At 35.9% G+C, this 12,682-nt stretch overlaps 1 long non-coding RNA gene across 1 annotated transcript; it reads left to right on the top strand.

Annotated features, from left to right (window-relative positions):
• Positions 1 to 479: 479 nt before the first annotated feature.
• Positions 480 to 955, top strand: LOC124632087. Its single transcript, XR_006984576.1, has 2 exons — positions 480 to 511; positions 853 to 955. It is a non-coding gene; the product is annotated as an uncharacterized LOC124632087 (long non-coding RNA).
• The last annotated feature ends 11,727 nt before the right edge of the window (positions 956 to 12,682 follow it).

Below are 12,682 nucleotides of genomic sequence, written 5' to 3'. Positions count from 1 at the left end.
GCAGGTTGAAGTAGTCGTATAAACGTAACTAATTCACCAATTATCCGAAAAATACCTGAGGGGATTAATTCCAGGAAGCCTGCGTTCGTTCATAATTTTTCCTCAACTACCAACTTGATTTTGGTAGTATTTTTGTATTATAAGCAGATTGGAGGAGCTCGTGGCTAAGTTATAGTCGTACCAGTCAATCTTTCAAAAGGTTAAGCAACGCTTGGGGCGCCTCACATAGGGGTATTTTGCATTTCTAGCCGGGCGAAACTAGAAAAACAAACTTCAACAGAAAAGAAAAATTTAATGCTTGTTAGAAAGCCAGGTAACTACTGAACAAAATCCGACCATTTTCAGGCTCCTACTCCCGCGCCATCCAGCCACAAACCTCTCGGAACTTGATCATTGTGACATGCACTCGCGTCAGTTTCTGGCTACATTAAAAACGTACCGTGTTTGAAACCTCAGAACTTTTTTATTGTGAGCTATTCAACCAAAACTACTATGGATTATCATAATACAGGTAAGAACAGTTTTATTTGTTAGGATTTAATAATGTTTACGTGTATTTTTTAAGGTTCAAAATCAATTCTTAAAGTTCAAAATGTTTGAACCGTTTTTTAATGAATATTGTACTTTCCACAGTGAATATAGTTATCTTCCGAGTGCTTCCGGCTAATGATTTCTGTTGTAACGTATTACAAACACTGTCAGATGATAGATATTACACACATTAGGTGCTTCTTTTTGCTACTTTTGACAGAACTTAGACGTTACTGCTGGTGTAAACTAAAAACAATTAACCATTATTTTCAAGCAAATTATTAAATGTTTTCTTTTTAACACACTTATTTATTGTTTTAGGCATACCAGGGAGCTCTAACTACAAACATTTAAGTAGAGAATACCTGTTCAATATGATTTTTATCTAATTAGTTAGTCAATAAAACCTTCTCCAAATCATGAATATTACTTTATTTTTTCATCGTATCAGCCCATAATACTCACTTTTGGATTAAGGCCTTTTCAATGGTTTTCTGTAAATATTAGTAAGTCCTATCTACTTTACAGCAGAAAAACCCGCACTAATAGTTTCGCCCGGCTAAAAATGCAAAATACCCCTATGTGCGCCTGTCCGTGGGTAGGTGACCATCTATGTCATAACAAGTTCCACCATGTTTCATTAAATTGGTGAGCCCCGGCTGTCATTTGAACATCTTTGGTCGTTACGAAACAAGCCAAAAAGTCAGAAAACTTTTACTAGGAGATACAATGCTATAATAGACTGGAAATAAGATAGGTTGCATCTCAATCGATTAACTTTTGAGGCACAAAAAGTAAGCTGCATCTTATAATTTTTGAGTTATGTATTTAGAACAAATTTAGTCGCATTGGGTAAGTACCTAATTAATTTCGACTCTTTATATTTTCACAAAATCTGTTGTGTATGTTCTTTAGACAAAACACCTACACAGGTATTTACACAAAATTAACATTTATTTACGATAGTTACCCAAATTAGTCCCAATAACTTTATTACACACCCACGTATAAAATATACTAACAAAATACAGTTCAATAACGATTTTTTGTAAAGAAACTTTACTGAAAACAGTTCTTTGTGAATTTTGTTAAACGGAACGTGGGGCGTCGTAATTGCTCTAATTTATTTACTTAGTTTTTTTGTTTGCGCAGTAGAAAGTGTAAGTAATTATAATTTTTTGGATCACGTGTAAAACACAGCTACGAGTCTACAAAAAAACTTCGAGGGCCTTACTTGTAGATTTTAAATGGGGTTATAGAATTGATTTAGATATCGGGATTTTGAAATAGGAAAAAATCAAAAAGTGCAGAAATAATAAACTGGTTGTAAATAAGATAAATGGTTTTATTTGTATTTTTTTTTTGTTATAACTACATAATCCAATTATTAAGATGATAAATTGGAGAAAGAGAAATATCCAAAAGGTAACGAAGATGGCCGTCGGTGAATTGATTCTATTACGAATGTCAATCAATTGTGATTTATCTAATTTTATACGAAGTACCTTCTTGTGTTCTGACACTTCTAACAATGCCACACTAATTAAATTATGTACCCATAATTTTTCGCACAAAAGTGTTTCTATGTTAAACAATCAAATATTTATAAGGCTATACCTATTAAGATTAGATAGTAATTATTTTATATTTACCAAATTACGTAGCTAGACCGTTATTCTGAAGTGAATTTATGACTTTATTACCGAGTGTTAACCGTCTGAACTTCATGACAGACGTTGAAGGTGAACGTCAGACCAACTTATGTAGAAAACTATTCGACGAGGTCAAGAATTTAATCTATTATGAATTATTTCCAGCCATTGTTTTCATGGACTATAGTTCGGCCATTCAGAGAATGCGTTCCTGACACGTCGCGATTGAACTGACGACGTAACTTTGCAATGGCGTTGCAGTTACGATAAAAATATTTTTGCTGGTTGTTTACCGTTTTAACAATTGAGGAGCATTAAAACAACATTATTATATCAATAATCAATGAATGTTATTACGTCGTCAGTTCAATCGCGACGTGTCAGGAACGCATTCTCTGAATGGCCGAACTATAGACTGACAACGAAATTACTTTTAGTTTATTTATTGTGGTTTTGAGAAATTGGATCAAGCAAAATAATAAATGTGTTTATAGGCTACTATGTTATTTATTTTCTCAGAAATATAAGCAAATGTAATATTTATTATTTTATTATACAGTTCACATGTGGATGATTCGTGTTTTTATAAAATTAATTCATGGACAAATCAGTATACCGATTCGTGTTTTCATTGGACAATAACAAACCTTCGTCCCTCCGTGGTATACTTATTTTTTCCACAATTTGATGAGACAAAACTTCTAAAGACATACCTACAATACATACAATGATTCGTCATGTTAATCCTAATTAAAATAATGATAATTAACTACAAAACGAGTTACCCCAAAATTTACCCACGCTCATAATGTAAGCAAGTATCCTTTTCTGAAGTAAACTAATATAAGGCATGGGTCAAACTATTAGCGGACACTAGTGGGCGTAATGTAAGGCTATTAGGCAGACCATTGATGGCCAAGTTAATACATGTTGCCATTACGTTTTAATGGATGACACGTGAGAATTTGTTGCGATTTTCAAACCCTCCAAATATGTTATTAAATATTTCTTCTGATATTTGATTGATTATGTTGATTTACAATGCAGTAGGCAGTCGTTCCATGTAACTAACTACATCAATGAATAATACAAAACTCCTTAATAAAGTAGATGTAGTATTTAACACATAGGTCAAGACATATAGGTCGGCTTCTAGGCTAGTCCACTCTACTACAGTTTAGCAAAACGTAAAGGATAAAATTACATACATGTATAACCGTAGGAACTTCTCCAAAATCAAACGAAACGTAAAGCATTCTAAAATTCGTATCCTGGCCGCAATGACCAAGAAATGCCGTAGAAATAAAAGAAAAAATACAGGATACATGGTAGGTAACCTACGGTATCTCGCAGTCCGAAATCCGCACCCAGCTTTGAAGATTTTTTTTTTGCTCCCCATCATGGCTACCGGCGAAACTGATATTATTTTTTTTATTTTTTAAACGCTTGTAGGTACTTAAATTACTACGTAATATTATTTAAGACTGCTCTGTTTTAATTGAAAGTTTAAAATTATGTTATACGAATTTCAATTCAGTATGGAGTCATGTACTATGTAACCAGGAAACAAAAAGTAGTTTTAGGTCATTTGGAGACCAACCAAAAGTATATTTTGTGCATTATTACTATATTACATTGTGTAGAATTTTAGCATGCATACTATCCTCCATTCTTTTCGGTAACATTGTTACTAGCACCTAATTGTGATGTGAGTGTATTTATATTTTACGATTAAAAGATCTCACGAAAACCTTCTAGAAAGATACAGCCATAGAAATAATAGAAAGCACAAACATTTGTAGATTTACTTACATTCGTAGGTAGGTATAGAAAACGTACAAATCGATTGACAAACAGTCCAATAAAACAGCAGTCAGATTCCGTTATTACAAGGAACTGTCGTGAAAGGTCAGGGTGACGTCACGAGCGGCAGCCCCGGATTATCGGGATATAGGAATTCCAATAATATTTCACTTGCCGCCCACTGTCGAAATGTGCAAGTTCCAATATACCTACATTGATGGCAATCAAATTAAGTAGCTACTTATTTAAAAGAAAAACCTTGAAAATCATAAAAATATTAGGTACCTACGTACAAATGTTATCCAAATGTAAACGTTATCATTATTACGTACCTTTGTATTCAAATTAGTATAGAGTTTGGTTCAGAATCTTCTTGCGATAGGTATAAAAATGAAAACAAACCTTTTTTCAGTAGTATCCTCATACTAACATTATAGAAACCCGATATTGTTTTCGTAACCCTGTATTATAAGCCTACCTGGCTGCAAAAAAAAACTTTTGAATTTATGAAACCCACAGTAACATCAAAATAAGACCATTTGGCGATCCAAAGTGGACCTTTGCATTCAAACCTGGCTTTGACGTCCATTAATTAGTGCAACACCGCCCACCGGCTTTTAGATTTTCGATTAATGTTCTCCAAATCGGTGTACCAGTTGGCACGATTTCCGCATTCGAAAGTTATAGGCGAACTGACCGAAACAACTTGTGTATTTCAACCATGGAAAACAAAATGACTAGCGGAGGTGTCACAACAGAAAATCTCATAAGAAAGTAGCGCTCTAAAATGCGGTGTTCGGGACACGAGGAATGTTACTGGTTTCGCCCTCACACGCCTTCTTTGGACCAGTTTTTTTTTTGTAACACCAAGGATCGTGGACAGATGACTCAAAAAATCCGAACGCCTTGTTAGCTCACTCGTAATTGACCGTTTTGGTCATACCCACCGTATGTATTTAAGATGCGCCTGACCTACCTGCATTATGGCATCTCCACTCATTTTTCCTTATTCCGTGACTTCAGCCCATTATATGTTGGTATTTCGACATTTGGGATTAGTTGCCTTTAACAAACTAAATGTTGCTTTCATGGAAAGCCGTTACCGCAATGGCGAAGTGGTACATACATTTGATTAGTGACACAGTCAGAACATACAATAATTGGAAATGTTTGAGTCGCATGTTCGTTATGGAAAACGAACCTTAAGCCTTTTGCTCAACATTCGCTTTGACAGGCACCGTACCAATGAGACATTATTCGAACAACATTGATAAGCTTACCAGAGATCGACGGTACCTATTAATTCCGCATTCAATACACTTTAATCTCCATGGTTTACTTCTTATGACGTTAACATCAAACAAACATTCTAATGAAAAGCCATCAGCACAGTAAGCACGTCACTTCCACATTTCAGTGAAACGATATCAATCAATAGCTCCACTTGGAATTCCTCCAACCTGCAGCCATCGTAACGACTTATAAAGCATCCTACAGAATCACAATCCGCTCAGAAATTAGCATTCCCCCTTCGTCCCCAACGTATAAAATCCTAAACCAATAAAGTCTAAAATGGTACACGAATACGGTGACACAAACAGGCTTGGGAGATTGAATTTCTCTGGACCATTCGCCTGAACAAAACACTCAATTTGAGATCAAGCACTTTTTTATTGGGCCAATCTACCGCCTTAATTTGGAGTGTAAAGGAACTTGCGTTATTTAAAAACCAATTTTGGACGCCTTCATTTATTTCGTGATGGGTATAAACAATGTTTGCTTCGTGTGCTTTTCTATAATATAAATATGTGGACTTCAAGTTTTGCAACTTTATCAGTATGTGTGATGAAGTGATAAGTGTGTATTCACTGAGATCAAAATTTCTCAGGGTGATATGTAGAGATTGTAGAATATTTTTCAAAACTTTGATATACCTAATTGGTCCGAGCTTTAAAAGGTCTAAAATGAATACAAGTATACCCTCCGATATCAATAGGCTGCACAAAGCAGTAATCAATAAAAAGAGTGCTCAACAAAAGCCGATGCGATTCACCAACAACTCTGGATTACCGGACTATATTAATTTCTTGTGAACAATCTACAAGACTTAGAAATTGAATCGAAAGGGGATAAGATCAGTTTTTTTCATTACAAAGTGGGTGGGTTCCGCCTCGATCGAGGGAGATTAGAATTTAATAGGGTGTATTAAATTAATAGGGTGTATTAATTTTTGCGAAGGTAACACGATGGTTAAGGTTCGAAGATTTTAAGGAGATAATGTCGGAGGCTCGAGGAAAGGTTTTTACTTATGAATATTGCGATCAGTTTTTCGTTTGAGGAATTTATTGCGCTTTGATAATTTGTAAGTGGAGTATCGCTTAACGAAGCAGTTGTACGGTATTTTAGATTTCCATTAAATTTTACATTTCCTTAACTTTTTTATTATTCACAATTTACAACTGAATTTAAAAAGTCTATCGATTTCCTACGAATTCATTTTCAGATTATTGAATCCAGCGTATACATACTTTTACAATGTGTGTACTTATAAGATAAAGACCTTTCTATCAAATCTTTTCAAACAAAAAAAAACATAAGAACACATTCATTATTTCCATCTCAAAATACAAAGGTACCTTAAAACATCGACCTCATTACGTAGTGTCGAAAAAGGGTCCATTTTATCCTGCATGGAACACCATAATTTGTAGCATAAAGGTCACGCGCTTCGTAACGACCTCTTGGCTCAATGCCTATGAGCCGTGTAGCCATTACCTACTCATGTTATAGAGAAAAAAGAAACACATACATTATGACTCAACACTATTCCATTCTTGGGTTACGACCATGTCTTGAGCAATGTGCCTATTAGCGATTTTCAGCGATAACATTATTAGGCTAAGGAATAATTAATAGAATGTTATGCCTATAATTCTAGTCCAAAGATACATCTAAAAGTAAAACTACTTTTCTAATAATGTAGTGAAGTCTTTAAAAACAGTATACAAATCCCTTTATCAAAATCTGTGCAGTGGTTTTTTCAATTTCAACTAATAAATATTTTCGTAATTCATTTTCTGTTACTTTGTACTAAAACGTCTACAAACTTAAGCTTCATAAAAAATATCAGCTATCGAAAGATTATTATAACCTCGTCCAATTACTTCACCTAATTTAGGTTAAATTGTCCTCCCAAATTAATACCATAAATTAATAAACAACTCACAAACTAAAATAATATACAAACTACGAAAACTTAACAACGAAAAATACTCACCGATACAAAAGCACTGATCACGCGGGAACTTAGATCGCGTCTGGGCGGGCGGGCCCAGCGACAGGATCGGTGCGACCGAACGACGCGCTCCGACTGACCGCCCACCCCGCTACGAGCTACGCGCTACGAGATAGCTACGAGCGTAGACCTACACGCTTTTGTGTAGTTTTAGTTTTTTATTTTATTTTAGTGCAAATAAATATTTTGTTGCTAATGGCCCATTAAAATGGTTGTTGAATAATACGAAAATTATTTTTCACAAAACAAATGTTTTTATTCTATTTTAATTATGTATTGGTTTTATTTTACGTCTATATTTTTTATCATTTTGTAATTGCTTACATTAGCATTTTAACTAGCGACAAAGGTAAATATCACACTGTGTACAAATAGACTTACCAATTTCAATTTTCAACAGAATTCTTTATAAAATGTCTCTCTCATCTCCCCGGACGTTTTACTTATCATCACAATCAGCAACAAAATATTAAGGCCGTTGAATAAATAAACAGCAGTTTCACGGCGCCTTAGAAAAAGGACCTTTATTTGGGTCCCCCATTCACTGCCATCGGAGGTGAGAATATCATATTTTTTATCACCTCCAAGGCTATTGAAAATTTTATGCTGACTCCAATTTTAAGATGAAATTATTTTTATGTTTATGAAATAGAATATCAGCGATTCGAATCGTATCGTTAAAAATATTTTAGACTAAAGTTCTCAGGCGAAATGTTAGTAGGTACCTTCAATATTCTTTTCTTATTCATTGACAGAAACTATATACTATATACAATTTATTTTTATTTTATTTGGGAAAACAAACAATTGTAATTTATAGGTTGTAACTATACCTATCTTCTAATGATTGTCATTTTCTTCCTCGGAGTGAAAATAGAAATAGGTTCTCAAAACTTTAAGCCAACGCCGCAAAGAAAAGACAATTTACTTACATTCTCAACCACAAAATAAGATTTTAATATACCTAGCCTGCAAACGCTACCGCTACCTCTGAAACCCCGAACATTCAGCTGCATTTAACTAAATCCTCACAATTAACGAACTGAAGCGGACAACGCACTACAATCTCTTTCCCTCCAAAATGTCCAGGGATTAGCGGCAGAAGAAAACGGACTATAAATATTCCTAATCCCCTAGATTATACCTAAGTACATTTGTATTGTAATCTTCGCGATTTATATGGATAATAGTGTTTATTTCTGTCCTCGACCTTTCAGTAAATTCTACTGAATAAACATTCAGATTTGCATTAATTATTTTGTTGACGCTATTTTTATATTCATGAATAGTTTAAATTGAATAAAGCCTTGACCTTGATTGAATTTTTTAATGAAAATCTCTGCGTGCGCTACGTGGCCTTGTAAGCGCTTATTTCGATATTTGGATTAGAAGGACTACGTGAGCATTTTTTTATTACCTAAGCACATCAAATAAAATTTATTGTCTACTGCAATAAGGGTCAATTCACACTGAAAGAGCAGCGGCCGGCAGCGGCCGGCAGCGGCCGTAATTGCAAGGGATTGAGCGTGAGCGCGGCGGGCCGCGCGGCGCCGCGCAGCGCCGCATCGCGCCGCGCTCTTACATTTTCCGTGCTCTTACGGCCGCTGCCGGCCGCTGCTCTTTCAGTGTGAATTGACCCTAAGAAATAATAACTCCCTGGAATTTGTCTGAAAATAATAAAAACCACTTGTTAGATATTTTCTATCTAATAAAACCCAAAACTATTTTAACAAAGATTTAATTTGTCTTTGTTAAAATAGTTTAGTGGCTGTCCATCGCCCCTGCTTTGAGACATGCCATTAAAAACTAAAACGACAAAGCTATTAATTTTATCCCTCACCCGATTCTAATGACTAAATTGTATCGACGTTTTCTGCGAAAATTAAATTAATTTGGGTTCATTTGCCTCGCCTTTTAACAATTAATCGGCTTTATGCGTAATTCCAGGGTATAAATGAAAGTTGGCCGACAACCCGCTGAAACCTCAAGGGCGATTACTAAATTAATTTTGTATTAATGGCCGCTTACATCACCTCGTACAGAATATTAGGCTTTCTTTGTGTTTGTTTCTGTTTACTTGCTGGACCATCAAGATTTTAGTTTCAGAAACTGCGTTTTTTCTGGCACTCGTTTTGTGTGAATGTCAAATTTTCGGAAACTTAAGTAAGAAGGTATATCAAGAATTTTAGAGTGAGGGTGGTTCCAAACTACATACTTCTAGAAGTACAGACATAAGTGCCACTTCCTATACCTAATACCTTTTTAAGTCATTATTTAGAAATACAAATTGAGAACATGTACCTAAAACAAAATAATCATAGAAAATTCAATAGGTCCTCGTATTTGAAATAGCTTCCCTTGTCCCATACGTATAATTTCCCATAGAGATAGTTTCAAACTAACGTCGGACGCTATCTTCGGTTTCCACCTTGTTGACTGGTTTAAATATTTAAATATGCAAATCCCATACCATGTTTGTAAAGTTTATAGATACCTCATCATCCTCCGAGCCTTTTTCCCAATCATGTTGGGGTCGGCTTCCAGTCTAACCGGATTCAGCTGAGTACCAGTGCTTTACAAGAAGCGACTGCCTATCTGACCTCCTCAACCCAGTTACCCGGGCAACCCGATACCCCTTGGTTAGACTGGTGTCAGACTTACTGGCTTCTGACTACCCGTAACGACTGCCAAGGATGTTCAATGACAGCCGGGACCTACAGTTTAACGTGCCATCCGAAACACAGCCAATGGTGTCTAAGATATACTTAGAAAGTACATACAGACTTAGAAAAGTTGCATTGGTACTTGCCTGACCTGGGATCGAACCCGCGCCGTCATACTTGAGAGATTGGTCCTTTACCCACTAGGCCACCACGACTTTTTCTAGGCCACCACGACTTTTTCAAGTTTTTTTTGAAGTTTATAGATACCTACCAAACCGAAATATTTTTATAGTTTCTAGTCGATATGAGCTAACGCCTACCATATCTTCTTCTTCTCTGTCGATTCGCTCTTGGCAGAGCGGTCGTGGTCACGTTAAGCCGTCCACATTAGAGACGGACACAGCTTTTTTCACAATGTCCCGCCATCTCTCTCTGTTAGCAGACTCTCTGGTGCAGTCTGACACGCAGCTACCCACTGCGGATTTCACCTGATCGGCCCGGCGCATAGGTGATCGGCCGCGCGATCTGGTGCCCTCCACTTTTCCCTGTACAACTAGCCGCTCTATAGAGTTGTTATCGCGTCTAGAGACATGGCCAAAGTATTGTAGTATACCATATACTGGGTCACAAATCACAAAGCGTAAATTTTACGTCTATTTAGCAGCCACTTCTCGAAAATGACTGAAAAGGATTTGGATGAAAGCCTTTGTATTGAAGACATTTAATGTTATACCAGGTAGGTATATTTTTTTGTGGAGAATCATTAAATGACTCCCGCTGACTCAGACTCACTGACTAAAACTATGTTTCTTCTGGAGCCTTTTGTGTACAAAGGCCGCGGTAACTCTTTCGAACAATCCCGCAGCCCTGGCAGATAGATTAAATACTTAGACACATATTAATTTGAGGTGCCACATGTTTTTTATCATAATCACGACCACAAATAAAATACCCATTCAAACCTACTCGAAAAACGTTTCCACAACTTGATAGATAAAATTAACTTGCACATTGGACTTGGCAAGGCACTGTTGCCAGCAAATATTCTATCATGTCTCTCCCTTAGGAATCTGTTTGTTAGGGGTTGCGGTACTTGCGGCTAATCTGTGTGTGTGCACGCAATCGGGCTCATCTATTCGAGAGATGATAACTTAAGCGTGACTAATTATGGGGGTATGAGTATCGTGTGAACTGGCCCTTATTTTTGCCATCAAGTTCCTGAAAGTTACCTAGGTATCTTCTTGCAAATTAATTCTTCCAAATTGAAGTCAAAAAGTAGGCGCCATTGTATTATTTTCTGTACAACAACAAATCTCAAACTAATATTATTTATTCTTGAAACAAAAGTTTTCGGGCTAGGTAATGAACAATTTTTCCTTCATTACTTAAAAAGGTGGACGTTTTTCATGACTTCATGGTAGAAATTCAAATCTAAAGTCTTTGTATCTTACTAAAGACGTACCTAATCAACCGTGATTAAAACTTAGAGGTGGGCATCTACCTCATTACGAAGGCTGCATTACGGCCAACATTGGCCTAATTTAGAGGCGTAGGTAAGCTACTCTTTTACCCTCTTTAGAGTTCGTTAAACCTTTGTCGTGATAATACCGTGACCTGTGATAAATCATATAGGTACCTAGGCAGGTAAACTAGCCTCTAAAACACCTTAAATGAGGCCACTGAAACATTAAACTTTACCGAGAGGAAAAACGTTACAGCTCGTTCACTTTTTCCCAATGAAAACTTTTTATAGTACCTAAACTCTTTCAATCAAGTGTGGGACGTGGAACGCCAATAAAAATATTGCCAGTCCGACTGGAACTGGACAACGCTCTGGTCAGTGCTGGAAGAAAATAAACGATTTAAAAATAGAACATGTTGTTTATAAAAGCAAATAAACGTCAATCGGAACGCGTATTGGCTTCAAGATTTCATTGGGTACCAAAATAACTAAGTGATAAAATTATTTTTAATACCTATAACTTTTATAAATATTCTAATAAGTTTGTTTACATTTTACGCGGTTTTATGAAGAAAACTCGTGTTATAAATTGTGTTGTTTGAGTGCTAGTGTGCCATGGACAGTGCTCTTATCGTTTCCTCGTGGAATTATTTGTACCACCAGTCTAGGAACGCCTTCATACGTTCTTGGGATCTCCCCAACGGATGGCTGTATAATATCCGCAAACCATTCAGTAAGTATAATGTAATTTATTGAAATAAAACTTATTTGGTGTAATATTCAAATCGCTGTAAGTTTGAACGTACGTAAGTTCAGCAAAAACCCACCGATCGTAGATCAAGTCAAAGGCAGCCAGGACATTAAGGTAATAAGGATTTATTTGTCTCAGTACTACGTAGACACAGCAATTCCTATTTATTTGATAGAACTCTGATTTAGGGACAGGGTTCTTTTTGTTATTTAATTTAATAATAGGTAATTAAGTATTAGGTCATTTTACCAAGTAACAGCTTAGCTACATTTTACAGAATCTGATTAGAAGTCCAATGATGGTAGACGTGGAGTTGCCTGTAACAAAGGTTACAGTACCTTTTAATGAACCAGATCATAATCACGGTAATTTTATTGGATCCATGTAATTTTTTAAAGCGATCGTAATAGAAGAAAGATAATAATTTTATCGGTAATTTTGTCTTGTGGTACAAATTCCGAACGTAACTTATTTTAAATTTAGAAATTTTATGTTGATAACACTGCTTGCTAATGTCATGAGATA

Source organism: Helicoverpa zea, chromosome 7, assembly GCF_022581195.2.
Source record: "Helicoverpa zea isolate HzStark_Cry1AcR chromosome 7, ilHelZeax1.1, whole genome shotgun sequence".
In the NCBI taxonomy this organism is placed as follows: Eukaryota; Metazoa; Arthropoda; class Insecta; order Lepidoptera; family Noctuidae; genus Helicoverpa; species Helicoverpa zea.
Note: the sequence above shows the minus strand (reverse complement) of the source record. Positions and strands in the feature narration are given on the sequence as shown.